This window comes from Myxocyprinus asiaticus, chromosome 43 (genome assembly GCF_019703515.2).
Source record: "Myxocyprinus asiaticus isolate MX2 ecotype Aquarium Trade chromosome 43, UBuf_Myxa_2, whole genome shotgun sequence".
Lineage (NCBI taxonomy): Eukaryota > Metazoa > Chordata > Actinopteri > Cypriniformes > Catostomidae > Myxocyprinus > Myxocyprinus asiaticus.
The window spans coordinates 5,635,827-5,652,704 of NC_059386.1; the positions used below are offsets into that span (position 1 = coordinate 5,635,827).

At 43.6% G+C, this 16,878-nt stretch overlaps 1 pseudogene; it reads left to right on the forward strand.

Moving 5' to 3' along the window:
* Nucleotides 1-1,465: 1,465 nt before the first annotated feature.
* LOC127433208 (uncharacterized) overlaps nucleotides 1,466-16,878 on the forward strand; it is a 75,204-nt pseudogene continuing 59,791 nt past the window's right edge.

Consider the following 16,878-nt stretch of genomic DNA (forward strand, 5'->3'; position numbering starts at 1 on the left):
TGCCAAATGGCAGGAGGGTGCAGAGTTTGTGTGAGGGGTGGTGGGGTCATCCACAATGCTGGTGGCTTTGGGGATGCAGTGTGTGGTGTAAATGTCTATGATGGAGGGAAAAGAGACCCCGATGATCTTCTCAGCTGTCCTCACTATCCTCTGCAGTGTCTTGCAATCTGAAACGGTGCAATTTCCAAACCAGGCAGTGATGCGGCTGCTCAGGATGCTCTCGATAGTCCCTCTGTAGAATGTGGTGAGGATGGGGGGGTGGGAGATGAGTTTTTCTCAGCCTTCGCAGAAAGTAGAGATGCTGCTGGGCTTTCTTGGTTATGGAGCTGGTGTTGAGGGACCAGGTGAGGTTCTCTGCCAGGTGAACACCAAGGAATTTGGTGCTCTTGACGATCATCACAGAGGAGCTGTCAATGTTCAGCAGAGAGTTGTCTCTCAGTGCTCTCCTGAAGTCAACAACCATCTCTTTTATTTTGTCCATGTTCAGAGACAGGTTGTTGGTTATGCACCAGTCCGTTAGTCGCTGCACCTCCTCTCTGTATGCTGACTCGTCATTCTTGCTGATGAGACCCACCACGGTTGTGTCATCTGCGAACTTGATGATGTGATTCAAGCTGTGCATTGCTGCACAATCGTGAGTCAGCAGAGTGAACAGCAGTGGACTGAGCACACAGCCCTGGGGTGGCCCAGTGCTCAGTGTGGTGGTGGTGGAGATGCTGCTCTCGATCCAGACTGACTGAGGACTCCCAGTCAGGAAGTCCAGGATCCAGTTGCAGAGGGAGGTGTTCAGGCCCAGAAGGTTCAGCTTTCCAATAGGTCTATGAACAGCATTCGAACGTACATTTGTTTTTTGTCCAGGTGGGTGAGGGCCAGATGGAGGGTGGTGGCGATGGCGTCATCTGTTTACCGGTTGGTACGATACATGAACTGCAGAGCGTCCAGTGAGGGAGGCAGCTGGGTCTTGATGTGCCTCATGACAAGCCTCTCGAAACACTTCATGATGATGGGTGTGAGTGCAATAGGATGGTAGTCGTTGAGGCAGGAGACTGAAGAATTCTTCGGCACAAGGATGATGGTGGTGGCCTTAAAGCACATTGGAATGATGTCACTGCTCAGGGAGATGTTGAAGATGTCAGTAAGAACATCCACCAGCTGGTCTGCACATCCTCTGAGCACTCTACCAGGAATGTTGTCTGGTCCAGCAGCCTTCCGTGGGTTGACTCTGAATAGAGTTTTCCTCACATCAGCCGTGGTAAGACATAGAACCTGGTCGTTGGGAGGAGGGGTGGACTTCCTCGCTACCACATCATTCTGTGCCTCAAACCGAGCGTAGAAGTCATTCAGTGCATCTGGAAGGGAGGCATCTCTGTCACAAGCAGGTGATGTTGTCCTGTAATTGGTGATGGCCTGGAGAAGACCCAGCTGTGCTGTCACGTTAGCATGTGGTTGAATGTAAACAGGCATGATGAAGATCACAGAGAATTCTCTGGGTAGAGAGAAGGGTCTACATTTCATCAGCAGCATTTCTATATCAGGTGAGAAGTGTCTGTAAGTAGGCTGCACATCTACTCACCATGCATTGTTGACAAAAACACAAACACCTCCGTTGCGGTGCAGTCTCTGTGATAGACTGTGTGTGTCTGTAGCTGAACTACTGAGTCCGGGATGTTTTCAGATAGCCAGGTTTCCATGAGAATCAAGATGCAACAGTCTCTGATTTCCCATTGTGATGTAATCCTGGCTCTCAGATCATCCATTTTATTATCAAGAGTGTAGACATTAACCAGTAGTATGCTTGGCATAGGAGGACTATTAGCCCTAGACTTTAGCCTTGCATGAAGCCCTGCTCGTTTACCCTGTCTCCACTTCGGTCGAGTTCCAGACCGGCCGTCTTCTGCGCTAGGCCGGGGTGGTGATAGGCTGTGTCAGAGTAGATATGAGTGTAAGGAGGCAATCCAGATCAAGTAGACTTAAAAGATGATTCCCGGTGGATTTTACCAATGTCAAGTAAAGTTTGTCCGTCGTAAGTTATAATTGCACAGCAATAGTGGACATGTGAAATCAAAACAAAAGTGAACTAATACAACAAAAAACGGCGATTATGGGAGGAACACAAAGACGTCTGCCACAGTGGGCGCCATCTTCACTAATGTCCACTTTCACCATCCCCACCATTTCTTTGAAACTAGATGCTCCTTTGGGGTGATAAATGCTGTGAAGTATGCAGTCAAAAAAAAAAAAAAATGGACAAAGCTCCCTTTTGTGCCATAACAACTCAATGTTCCCAAATTGTGGAGCTATCAGAATAACACCTAGCTGAATTGTTTTTTTCTTTTTCTATTCATCATGTCTAACTATGTGTGAAGGAATTCGTTGGGTGGAAAATGAGGAAATGGGAAACTTGGGTCTTTAACTAAAAAGATAGATCTTTTAATTTAGACAAAACTCAAAATAGCTTTTCAGCTGACTTATAACAGTTTGCTTTTCAGCAGTCAATTTTCACACACTCATCTTCGTGTGTCTCTCTCTCTCTCTGCCTCTCGCTGCCTCTCCTATATCGCTCTCCCCAGTGCTTACTGCAATCAGAAGCAGGTGTTAGATATTATAGCGCTCAGGTGTGTACACCCTTACCTACGAATGTGTACCAAGATAAAGGACATTCATTGGGTTTGTCCAAGCAACCCCTTTGTTAGAGAGGTGACTAACTACCTCTATGGCCTAAGAGCCGAATCACCTGAACAAAAGTGTCAAGGTAGCATGTCTGTCATAGATGATGGAACAGAGACAAAGGTAGAGTGAGCAGGCAATCGCTGGCTCATTAACACACCAACCACCGAAGTTCTAATGTCATATGACTGCCATGATACAGCCACTAAACTAACGCTACCAAATCAGATGGTGTTCTTAACGGTTCCCCAAGGAGCCACCGTGCACATTGACGATATTGTCCTCCATCATCTCAGTGTCAACAACAATGAGGCGTAAATTGAGATCATGGACACATTTAGAGGTCACAACCTCACCATTGATGACACCCTTCAACAGCAGCTTCAGGCTGAAGGGACGAAATTAGTGAAGTTCAGTCTCAAACCGACTGGACTGACCACTATTTCCTACTCACATAAGCAGATCATTATCTTACCAAAAACACCTTATCAGTCTGATTGCCCTTGGGCTCCTCCTTAGTGGTTGGATCATCACTGCAATTATTGCACATGCCATGTACAGGTACATTCAAAACCTACAGGCCAGACTGGACTCCCTCCTTCTCGTACAGCCGCATTTTACACACCAGTTTGAGCCCATCCCACAGGTTAACCCCAATCATTTCCAAGGATAAGCCTTTTAACCTCTAACCCTCCTTTCCTTTCCTCTAACCCCTTTCCTCTAACCTTTTGGTCCTAGTATTCATTGTCAGGTTCTACTATGATTTTGTGTTATGTCCAAAGAACAGCAAAGGATTGTGTTACGGTTAATGCTGTGCCTACCTATAACTTGGAATATTTGTTTTCATGTGTGATGAATGTAGTTTTAGACTTAGCTAGAAGTTCTATGCCCAGATGTGCCTCAGTCTCTGCCCAGACGATAAAGCCTCTGTGAACTCTATGAATTGTATGGACTGTGCAACCGTTTTCTTTTCTATCAGGAAGACATGGACGGTGTAACCAACAGGTTACTGTGAACCTACAGGAACTGTTTGGCCCTTCAGTTGCTCTAAAAATGCTGGACAACAACCAACTCTTTAGATCAAAGGGAGGAATGCTACAAAGGCAGGCCTACACACAGTCATAAAACCTGACAGAGGCCTGTAGGAACACTCAAAGCCTAAAGCCTATATATGTATATATCAGTGGCGGCCCGTGCATTTTAAGTCTTGGCCCTCAGCGTGATTCATGCCATTAAGAAAACACTGTTTCACAATTAATAAGACACCCAATGCCTATGGACATCATACATTACATCGCAGCCAATTAATAATACCAACTGACATTTTTAAAACACGTCTACACACGAAAGCCAAAACCAAGAAGGTCTAATACCAGGAAAAAGCTATCTAATAATATTTGCGATCTAAATGTTGCTTGCAATAATTTTTGTCTCGTATAGGTATACGTTTACTTTTCAAAACTTAAACTGACACGAAATGCTCTCGCCAGCCTAATTTACACTTAGAAAACTCCTGATGTTGCTATAACAATTCATAAAGCACTTATCAATTTACTTGAAGTGAAAATCAGCCCTCCTTTCCTGTTTACATCTCAGGTTTTTAAATCCATAAGGATCTCTTTCTCAATGTCAATAGCGGCAGTGATGACAGCCGACTCGTCAGCTAGATCTCGCGCTCTTCGCTTTCAAATTACGTACATCACTTAAAGCGTGATTGCGTCACTCAAGGCCAGCTAGAAGGCCTCGACTGGGACATATCCTAAAGACCACACCGACCAAGAACAAATAAATCAATCTGATTGGCTGATGAATCTGACAGTCTGACTTTAGATGCCTATTCACTGCACTGTTGAGGGATTCTGTAAAAATTCTGAAGGCTTAACGGGCTTAACACGCTGCTTCAGCTAAAGTGCTCGGTATTCCCATAGCTTTCCTTCATGTTTGACAGCGGCCAAACAAATGCTTGAAAAGCCTGAAGCAGTCGCAACATATCCAAATGCACAGCTGCTGTTATATCATCTCCATAGTAACAGTGTAGCATATCCTCCATGTTGTGCGTTCACTATCAAAATCTTATAGTGATTTATCTTTATCATTCGCGGGACTGCAGACAGCACACATACAACACAACTAGCATTTTATCTTCACCCTGCGTGCTGAGAATGTGACACAAAAACCCGCATTTATACAAAGAATCCCTAACATTCACTTAAAATCCCCATTAGTTGTGTAATAAAATGTGATTAGATTTTGAAGTGCTAATAATACAGTAGGCTATGAATCTGAAAATGGCAATATATGTTGAACACTTGTATGCTGTAAGTGTTCATAAATGTTTTTACTGATATAAAAATGTCAATTATATACAATAGATATGTGCAATATATAGAAAATGACAATATGCCAAAATTGACAATTTTCATATAGGTAACATGTTTTTTTAAACACTTTTGGAATTTAAATGTGTATATAAATGCTCAAATATATGAACTCTAATTGTATTTGTTCGTAGATGGCCATATACCAAATTTATCCCTCAGCATGTCTGAGTTCAGAGCTCCAAACTCATGATTTGGCTAGCCCTCTCAATGAAATAAAATATGCATCAACTGTCTCTTCCGAAGGCTAGGCTCTCTGTCTACATTTATGACATTTTAGAACTACATATCTCCGCAGTGTGAAGTATGTGTCCAAAGCAGCAACAGCCTGTGAATCAGTACCTTTCTCACCTGGCAGGTTGGCAAAAAAATCCTTCTGTACAAGAGCTCCTATACAGTGCAGTAACATTCTCACATTATCCTCCACCTCAGTTATTCCACTCGCAATTTTGAAGTGTTATATTCACTCCACATTTTTATACTCTGAGTATACATCTGAAGACATCTTTCAGTTCCATTTTAGAGTTTTATTGAACTCCATCTCACATCACCTGTGTCTTTCATCACAGTAAACTCAATACTGCCTCCAGCAGTCACTTCCCGTCTTGTACGCTCTCGTGAGAATATCTATAACTATACTACAATCTGCTTATTTTAGAGGTTTTTGGTCTAATAAATATTACCTCTGTTTTTTTTTTAAAGAATTGAGTAGAAAGAAATTACTAGCCATTCAATCTTTGATATCATTGATACACTCCTCTAACTTAGAGAATTGGGAAATTTCATTGGGTTTCAAGGAAATATAAAGTTGGGTATCATATAATAGTGAAAAATAATTCCACGGTTCCACTTCCCAGGGGAAGCATATATAGAAAAAAAGCAGAGGCCCTAAAACTGATCCTTGTGGCACTCCATACCTAACTTTTGCTTGATCTGACAATTCCTTGTTTACACAGACAAAGTGGTATAAATATGACCTAAACCAAGCTAATGCCTATCCACAAATGCCAGCATAATTCTCAAGCCTATCCAAGAGAATTTCATGATCTGTTGTGTCGAAGGCAGCACTAAGATCATAAAGTACTTGAAGAGAAATGTAACCATGATCAGATGACAAGAGCAAGTAATTTGTAACTCTGATAAGTGCAAGCTCTGCACAGGGAAGGGGGCCTAAATCCTGACTGAAATTCTTCACATATACTATTTCTCTGTAAAAATGAACATAGTTGGAAGACACTGCCTTTTCTAGTATTTTCGACATAAATAAGATATTGAGATCTGTCTATAATTAGCCAACACTCTGTCTTCTGAAGTGCTGTGGCAGGAAGTTGCATAGTTCCAATTTTGTTTCTGAAAGTTTACATTTTATCAGCAATCTATGTAGAGTGCTAGAAAAGACTTTATCTATATTTTCTGTGACAACATCAAGTTCTTCTGAAATGTATGCCTTATGGAGTATTTGAAACAGATCTGGAAGTTTGAGTTACCTTAGCTAAGCACAACATGCAAGAGACCAGGTAATGATCTGAGATGTCATTGCTCTGTGGCAGAATTGCTATTTCATCATCATCAACTCCATATGACGGAATTAAATCTAGGGCATGATTATTGGTCCTGACACATTTTGACTGAACCCAACAGATCAATTTGAGAATATTGATAAATGCTAATCCCAGTGTATCATTTTCATTATCTGTGTGTAAGTTAAAGTCACCAGCAGTATTAGATCTGACAGAATATCAGCAAATTCACTAAGGAAATCAGAATATGGCCTGGGTGGTCTATATACTGTAGCAAGAGCAAAGGACGACAGAGTGACGATGGTCACATTAAGCATTATCACTTCAAAATAATTAAACTTGTGTCCTGACTAGGGCTGGGTATCGATACAGATTTGATTCTGATTCACAAGCTCTCAATTTGATTTGATTTCGATTTGATTAGATTCAATATCGATTCATATGGGTATATTCAGTTATAATGTCCCTTTTGACCTTCTAACAAGGTCCAATATGAAAATATTATAATATAATAAATACATTTTACTAATTATATTTTATTAGTTTTTCATAATTTTGGTCAAATTTTAGCTTTTTAAAAATGAACAAATCAATTTATTTAATCAATAAATATAATATTATATTGCAAATATTATATTTTGTTACATTTGTATTGTTTAATTGCATAATTTGTACTATTTACAGGTATTTACATTGATTTGTTGAACACGTGCTAAAATCAGTACTGTCTCTATAAGGAATACTGCATTTCTGTGAACAGCATCTTTAAATAAGTGCATGTTAACAAGAGAGACTCCAGTGGCTTTATCGCATCTGTGCTATGCCTGATTAGATTTGAATATTTATTTTTTGTTTTGTTGTGTTTATAATCAACAACTGACTGTAAAGAACAGAAAGGGTACTAAAGTAGACATTATTCAATGTCAAATGGGTTGCGAGTATCTCATCTTTGAACACACATTAAACAGAACAACTTTTCTCGTTGAATCCTCCACCACTATACTAAACAATTAATTCACTGGTGAGTGAAATCTAAACATTTACCAGCCAGTTGCTAAATATATAAATTTTAGTCGCTTAGTGCGAAATTTGGTTGCTACTGCAAGTGATTTCCTCTCATTGTAGTGGAGGGCTGTGCATAGAGTAAAAGATCAATCTTGGGATTTAAGAATCGATATCGAGATCATTCAAATGAAGATCGCGATGCATCAGAAAATTTATGTTTTTACCTACTTCTTGTCCTGACCTCTGATTAACACCAAGAACATCACTATAAATTGTAGCAACACCTCCACAACCCTTCATTTAAACTAATATATATTTATCCGGTTTAAGCCAGGTTTCAGTCCAACAGAGTGAATCCAAACTATGATCTGTAATAATTTCATTTACAATTAGTGCTTTGGATGAAAACAATCTAATGTTTAGTAGCCCTACCTTTATAAGATGTTTATCTTCACTTTCTTTGTTATTTTCTAGTTTGACATAAGTCCATTTTTTTTCTAAATGACTTAATGAGGGTTTGGTAGTTTGGGGAACAGACACAATCTGTATTTGATATCTAGGTGATACAGTCTCTATGTGTTGCAGTTTATGTGACCTGTGTGACGTCTCAAGGCAGCTAGCAGATGGTTGGAATAGCCAGTCTGTCTGCTTCCTGACCTGGGCCCCAGTTATCAAATCAAAATAAAATGAAATCACTTTTATTGTCACACAGCCATATACACAATTGCAATAGTGTGTGAAATTCTTGGGTGCAGTTCCGAGCAACATAGTAGTCGTGACAGTGATGGGACATATACCAATTTACAATAAACATCAGATTTACAACACAATTTAAAATCTACTATACACATAATTACACATAACACAATATACAAATAATAACATACAATGTACAGTATACAATACACACAATATAGATACACATTATTCAATAAAAAAGTATATATAGTATATATAAAATGTACAGTAGGTTGTATTGTACTGTATTGACATTCAGGCTGTCGGTTGATAGTAAGTTGCCAGTGTGTTGTTAAGTGATAATTTAATATAATAATATTATTATTTATGACAGTCCGGTGTGAGATATAAGAGTAAGAGTAATAAAGTGCAGTGCTGATGTATTTTGATCGTGGGAGATCAAGAGTTCAAAAGTTTGATTGCTTGGGGGAAGAAGCTATCATGAAGTCGGCTGGTGCAGGTCCTGATGCTGCGATACCACCTGCCTGATGGTAGCAGTGAGAACAGCCCATGGCCTGGGTGGCTGGAGTCTCTGATGATCCTCCGAGCTTTCTTCACACATCACCTGGTATATGTGTCCTGGAGGGAGGGAAGCTCACCTCCGATGATGTGTCTGGCAGTTCGCACCACCCTTTGCAGGGCTTTGCGGTTGTGGGTGGTGCTATTGCCGTACCAGGCGGAGATGCAGCCAGTCAGGATGCTCTCTACAGTGCAGGTGTAGAACCGTGTGAGGATGTGGCGGTTCATTCCAAACTTCCTCAGCCGTCTCAGGAAGAAGAGGCGCTGATGAGCCTTCTTCACAACGGCCTCAGTGTGGATGGACCATGTGAGTTCCTCAGTGATGTGGACACCCAGGAACTTGAAGCTGCTGACTCTCTCCACTGGTGCTCCATTGATGGTGATGGGACTGTGTTCTCTATCTCTTCTCCTGAAGTCCATCACAAGCTCCATTGTCTAACTGACATTGAGGGAGAGGTTGTGCTCCTGACACCAGTGTGTCAGAGTGTGCACCTCCTCTCTGTAGGCTGTTTCATGATTGTCAGTGATCAGACCTACCACCATCGTATCATCAGAAAACTTAATGATGGCATTGGAGCTGTGTGTTGCCACACAGTCATGTGTGTACAGAGAATACAGGAGTGGGCTGAGAACACAGCCCTGCGGGGCTCCAGTGTTGAGGGTCAGTGATGAGGAGATGTTGCTGCCCATTCTAACCACCTGGCCTCTGCTTGAAAGGAAGTCCAGGATCCAGCTGCACAGTGAGCTGTTTAAGCCCAGAGCCCGGAGTTTCTCATCAAGCTTGGAGGGCACTATGGTGTTGAATGCTGAGCTGTAGTCTACAAACAACATCCTCACATAAGTGTTCTTTTTTTTTCCAGGTGGGAGATAGCAGTGTGTATTGTAGATGCAATGGCATCATCAGTGGAGCAGTTGTTGCGGTACGCAAACTGCAATGGGTCCAGTGATGGAGGCAGCACAGAGCAGATGTAATCTCTGATTAGTCTCTCAAAGCATTTGCTGATGATGGGGGTCAGAGCAACAGGATGCCAGTTATTTAAGCAAGTGATTTTGGATTGCTTTGGAACAGGCACAATGGTGGATGTTTTAAAGCATGTGGGGACTACAGACAAAGAGAGGGAAAAGTTGAAAATGTCCGTAAAAACACCATCCAGCTGGTTCGCGCACGCTCTGATGACGCGGCCCGAAATGCCATCTGGACCCGCGGCTTTGCGGATATTCACCCGTCGGAAGGATCGGGTTACATCCGCTACAGAGACGGAGAGTGAACTAACCTCTGTAGCTTCGGCTGCGAGAGCTCTCTCCGCGAGGGCGGTGTCATTTCCCTTGAAACAAGCATAAGAAGTATTTAGCTCATCCAGGAGAGAGGCAGCAGTGTTCATGGCGGAGTTTTTATTTCCTTTTAAAGTCCGTGATGATATTAATTCCCTGCCACATGCTTCTAGAGTTGGTGGTGTTGAACTGTCCTTCAATCTAGTTCCTGTACTGATGTATTGCTGTTCTGATAGTTTTTTGGAGGGCATAACTGGCTTGTTTATGCTCCTCCGCATTCCCGGAATTAAAAGTTGAGGTCCGCGCATCAAGTGCTGCGCGAACATCGCTATTAATCCAAGGTTTCTGGTTCGGGTAGATTCGTATTGTTCTGGTCGGAACGACATCCTCTACACACTTTCTGATGAAACACATTACGTTATTAGCGTAAAGCTCGATGTCGTCATCAGAGGCGGACCGGAACATCTCCCAGTCCACATGATCAAAACAGTCTTGTAGCGTAGAGTCTGATTGGTCCAACCAGCACTGGATCGTTCTGAGGGCGGGTGCTTCCTGTTTCAGTTTCTGCCTGTAAGCGAGCAGAAGCAGAATGGAAGAGTGGTCCGATTTGCCAAATGGTGGGTGGGGGAGGGATTTGTAGCCGTCCCAGAAGGGAGAGTAGCATGGTCCAAAACCCTGTCCCCTCATATGTTAAAACTAATGTGTTGGTGGTATTTTGGTGCGACTGATTTGAAACTGGCTTTATTAAAGTCCCCGGTCACAATGAACATGGCTTCAGGGTGCGTGGTTTCCTGCTTGCTTATAATCCCATACAGTTCCTTGAGTGCCCGGTCTGTGTCGGCTTGTGGCGGGATGTACACAGCAGTGATAATGACCACTGTGAATTCCCTCGGCAGCCAGAATGGTCGACACAGAAGCATGAGAAATTCCAGATCAGGAGAGCAGAAAGACTTGATAGAATGTACGTTCCTCTGATCACACCAGGATTTGTTGATCATAAAACATACACCACCACCTCTGCTTTTACCTGAGTGGTCTTTCGCTCTGTCCACTCAGTGCACGGAGAACCCCGCGGGTTCAGTGGCTGAATCTGGATTCTCAGCAGACATCCAAGTTTCCGTAAGGCAGATAATGCAGCAGTTCCTCGTCTCTCGTTGGAAAGAGATCCGCGCTCTCAGCTCGTAGAGCTTGTTGTCCAGAGACTGAACATTTGCCAGTAGTATACTGGGTAGCGGGGGTCGATTTGCATGACGTCTTACTCTGATGAGAACGCCGGCTCTGTTTTCCCTTTTCCTTTTGCGTTTCCGCGGCCGGGCAGCCCAGACAAAGGGCTCCGCTGGTGTGTTTGTAAACAGTGGGTCAGCATTGTGGAATTTGATGTCCGGTTTACGGTGTGTAATTCCAGAACCAATGTCCAAAAGTGTTTGTCTGTCGTAGACAATAAGGCAGACAACATCCATGACAAAAAACATAAGAATTGTAAACAAAACAAACAAAACACTACAATGTTGTGTCGGAGCTCGCAACGCAGCAGCCATACTCGGCGCCGTCTTGAGTCCAGTTATGTTAAACACTATAAATCCTTTGCTCTTCTCCGGACACTCACAAGATATCCAGATATTTAGGAACACTACTCTACTATAAATCTCATCACCGCAGCAAGCAGGAAGGGGGCCAGAGCATGTTACAGTGTCTGAGATCATTAGGTGGAAAACTTTTTCAATAATTTAAACAGAATTCATGGCCATCCAGACATTAAAGCCTATTCTAAATTGTACTTGCCCTTATTAAAGTTGTCCATTGTCCTTGCATTGTTTAACAGAGCCATATGTCAAAGGCCATAACCACAGGTAAGACCATAGATGGCTCCTCATTTCTGTGGTTAGGTCAATGTAGATAATATTTTTAAATAATAAACTATAGTATTTGATTTGAAAAAAAAATAAATAAATAAATAAATAAAAATAAATAATAATAAAAATAGCTTAAACACATTTAGAAACTTTAACTACAACTTTCACAGTTGTGATAAAAATATAGTATAATAGATTCATTCTAAAAGATTTAATGAATCTATGACCCTGTTTACACCTTCAATATGAGTCTCGGGTAATTTGATCAAATATGGTCAGATGAGACACATTTACACGTGGTCGCTTAAATGTGTTTCCTTTGACCACTTCTGTTCGGATTTTGAGGGGAGAGTCATTTCATGACAACATACATCAATCAGTGTGTCAGTGTGCTACTGCATGATAATAAAAAGCACAAAAGAATAAAAGACAGAAAACACAAATATAATTGGCTAGTGTTTCTCCTAGATGCAGTTGAAATTCAATCTAAGCACAAACGCAACATTTTGAACAGAATTATCTGTTGTTTTAATGGAGTACCTGTATTAAACTGAGGTTCAGATATGTGTGCTTGTCATTTGTCTCCCTGCTTTTTGACATCACACACACTGAAGATCTGTGAAGTTCTCATGCTTGTGTATGTTTTTTTTATTTATTTATTTTTTTAAAATTATCCAATCGGACAGTTATTTCCATTTCAAGCCGTTTGTAACCGGCAAATTTACACTTTTGTTTTAGCACAGAGTTTGATTGACATGTAAGGGGTTGTGCTTAGCTGCTTTCTGGGATGAATTCAGTATGATACCTCAACTATGATGTGGTCACATGTCTTTTTGACTACTTCCTTATGTGTTTTTTGTGATCCAATAACCAAAATTTTGCACCCCATTTACATCTATATTTAACGCTGACCATTTATAATCGCCCTTACGAAAATTGAGAGTTTGTGGCAAATTTGTGTTTGTGGCAAATCATTTTCACATGCAAATGAGCTTTGCGGCAAAATTGTCCATTGTTGCCAAAGGATTGTCGGAGGTTCACCACTACCAGCGAAGAGCTGCAAATTTCTGCCAAACATTTGCAGCAAATCAAAAGCTCATTTGCATGTGAAAATAATGAGCGGCAAATTTCCTGCAAATTTTAACTTCCTCTGAAGCGATGTAATGTTGAAAAATCTGTGTAGAATTAAAATGGGTTGCAGAAGTTATGTGCCACAATGTCGAGGGAAGCATGGTTGTATCCTGCTATTGATCCACTATGTGCTATCCTATTTCCGGAGCATACTGCTGTGTGTTGCAATGTTTCGTGAAAAAACACGCTTCATTCACCCCGTGCAGATGCGAGTGTCAGATACTGGAAGCATATTTAGTTCTTATAAAGCGGTGAACTCAAGATTGATATAAAATAAATTTCTATAGCGGCCCGATATTCAATGCAGGAAAAACCCTTTGTAGGTGTTTAAATCAGTTTTACTATCAGAAATAATCAATAATTAATTGTTATTAATTATGGAGTAATTAAATAACAATTAAATAATAATTAAATAGAATTTAACTCTTTAAATTCTATTCTCGGGGCACCATTCTTTGAAAAGAGAAAAATGATAGCAAGTTACTGATTGAGTCTCACAGAAACAAAATCTACCCTGAAGGTTGAGTATCTTAATTGTTAATCAAAATAATCAAAAAGGGGAAAAACTAGTTAAATTATTGCTATACAAATCTAATAGTAATCTAGTTACAGTTAGTTTCTAACACCAATAAAATAACAGTACTCTGAGGTAACGTCATGGTTACTTGTGTAACCTCCGTTCCCTGATGGAGGGAACGAGACGTTGTGTCGATGTAGTGACACTAGGGGTCACTCTTGGGAGCCCGAGACACCTCTGGTCTTTGATAAAAGGCCAATGAAAATTGGTGAGTGGTATTTGCATGCCACTCCCCCGGACATACAGGTATCATGGAGCTGGTATGCAACCACTCATTCAGGTTTTATGCTGAGGAGCCAATATAAGGTCTGGCCATTTCAGCGGGTAGTTCAGCGTTGTAGCAGGAGGGACACAATGTCTCGTTCCCTCTATCAGGGAACGGAGGTTACGCAAGTAACCAGGACGTTACCTGTCTGTCACTCACTCGACGTTGTGTCGATGTAGTGACACTAGGAGTCCCTATATGAAACGCAGCAACTGGCTGAACTGTGTTACGTGAACTGGCAGTGTGTGACAGGCAGACCACTGTGTGCCTCATAACCAGTGCACCAGGCTGACATGTAACCTCCCCCAACGCTGTTATGAGTTTCGAACAGCCCTTTAGGGACAAGTCGACTGCCCAAAAGATAGAGACAGGCTAGCCCAGTCGTTGCCTCTTATCCTCTTTTTTTTTTCCTCTCCCCAAAAAAAGGAATTAACCGACTGGGGCCACTAGGTCTAGTCGGGGGGGGGGGGGGTCACTCCCAAGGGGAAAACACCGTGGAGACCACACCCCATCCAAAGAGAGGGGGAGGTATTTTGAGTGGAAATACGTCACATGGTCTTGCCGAGCTTTGTCGGAAGTATGTCATGTGGAGAAGTCCCATGGTAGGAGTTTCTACAAGCATGGTGACTGGGGCAGAGGGGCCTCTGCCCAAGGAAGTTGCAGTTTACCAACAGGGAAACAAATTAGTGGAAAATATACATTGCATGGGTTTACCTACGGGGAACCACCACATGCGGAGCACCTACCCCAGTACAGGGCTTAGTTAGCACATGTACTGAGCCGGCAGCGAGTTTCTCCACAAACTCATCTGCCACAGGGCTCGGAGGAAATCATCCAATGAACACAGTTTGTGAAAACTACTGGGAGTCAACAGTGCATGTCTTCAGCTCAGGGGAGGTGAAAGGCGCTATGCACAAGCGATATACCCGGCCAGCTCTCCAGGACTTACCTGCTTATGCGTGCCACTACACGGGACGAAACCAGTTCCACCCAGAGATTGTAGAACCTCGCAAAGGTGTTGGGTGTTGCCCAGCCTGTTGCTCTGCAAATGTCTGTTAGAGAGGCACCACTGGTCAAGGCCCAGAAGGCTGCTACACCCCTGGTAGAATGGGCTCATAGCCCTGCTGGGGGCGGCACGTCCTGGGCGTGATATGCCATTGTTTTGGCATCAATGAGCCAGTGGGCAATCCTCTTCTTGGAGACAGCGCTTCCTTTCCACTGTCCACCAAAGAAGACAAAGAGCTGCTGAGAGACTCTAAATCTCTGTGTGCAATCCAAATAGATGCATAAAGCGCACACCGGACACAGCAACATCAGGGCTGGGTCTGCCTCCTCCTGGGGCAGCGCTTGCAGGTTTGCCACCTGGTCCCTAAAAGGGGTCGTGGGAACCTTGGGCACATAGTCTGGTCGTGGTCTCAGGATCACATGAGAGTAGCCTGGACTGAACTCCAGGCACGTTTTGTTGACAGAGAATGCTTGCAGGTCTCCTACCCTCTTGATGGAAGTGAGCGCAGTAAGGAGGGCAGTCTTAAAAGAGAGTGCCTTAAGCTCAGCTGACTGCAAGGGCTCAAAGGGGGCTCTCCGTAAACCCTGAAGAACTACAGAGAGGTCCCATGAGGGAACGAGGCGTGGTCTGAAGGGATTCAACCTCCTGGCACCTCTCAGGAACCTGATGATCAGGTCATGCTTCCCTAAGGACTTACCGTCCACTATGTCGTGGTGTGTCGCTATAGCGGCTACATACACCTTCAAGGTGGAGGGGGACAGCCGCCCTTCCAACCTCTGCTGCAGGAAGGAAAGCACCAATCCGACTGCACATCTCTGGGGGTCTTCGCATCGGGAAGAACACCACTTAGTGAACAGATGCCACTTAAAGGCATACAGGTGCCTTGTAGAGGGGGCCCTAGCCTGAGTGATCGTGTCTACCACCGCGGGTGGTAGGCCGCTTAAGTCTTCCATGTCCCGTCCAGGGGCCAGACATGGAGATTCCAGAGGTCTGGTCGCGGGTGCCAGATGGTGCCTGGTCCTTGAGAAAGAAGGTCCTTCCTGGGAATTCACCAGGGGGGGCTGTCGCGAGGAGCGTGAGGTCCGAGAACCATGTCTGGGTGGGCCAGTAGGGTGCTACCAGGATGACCTGCTCCTCGTCCTCCCTGACCTTGCACAGAGTCTGTGCAAGTAGGCTCACTGGGGGAAACGCATATTTGCGCAATCCAAATAGGTGCTGCTGACTCCAGAGGAGGAGACGGCGGGCGAGTTGTTACATACAACGGGAGCACAGACCGCCTTGGCGGTTGACATATGCTACCATTGCCGTGTTGTCTGTCTGAACTAACATGTTCTTGCCCTGGTTCAACGGCTGAAACCTCCGCAGGGCAAGCAGAATTGCCAGCAACTTGAGGCAGCCGATGTGCCAGTCGCAGCCGTGCACCCATCCATGAGCCGGCGGCTGCCTGACCATTGCATACAGTGCCCCAGCCCAATTTGGAGGCATCTGTCGTAACCACGACGTGCCTGGAGACCTGCTCTAAGGGAACGCCTGCCCGTAGAAACGTGAGGTCGGTCCAAGGGCTGAAGAGGCGGTGACATATCGGCGTGATGGCCATGCGATGTGTCCCACGGCACCATGCCCATCTTGGGACTCAAGTCTGAAGCCAGTGTTGAAGTGGTCTCATATGCATCAACCCGAGCGGAGTGGCCACCGCTGAGGATGCTATATGTCCCAGGAGCCTCTGAAACAGTTTCAGTGGAACTGCTGTCTTCTGTCTGAACACCTTCAAACAGGTCAGCACCGACTGTGCATGCTCGTTCGTGAGGCGCACCGTCAACGAGACTGAGTCCAACTCCAAGCTGAGAAAATAGATGCTCTGAACCGGGAGGAGCTTGCTCTTTTCCCAGTTGACCCGAAGCCCTAGTCGGCTGAGGTGCGAGAGCACCAGGTCCCTGTGTGCACACA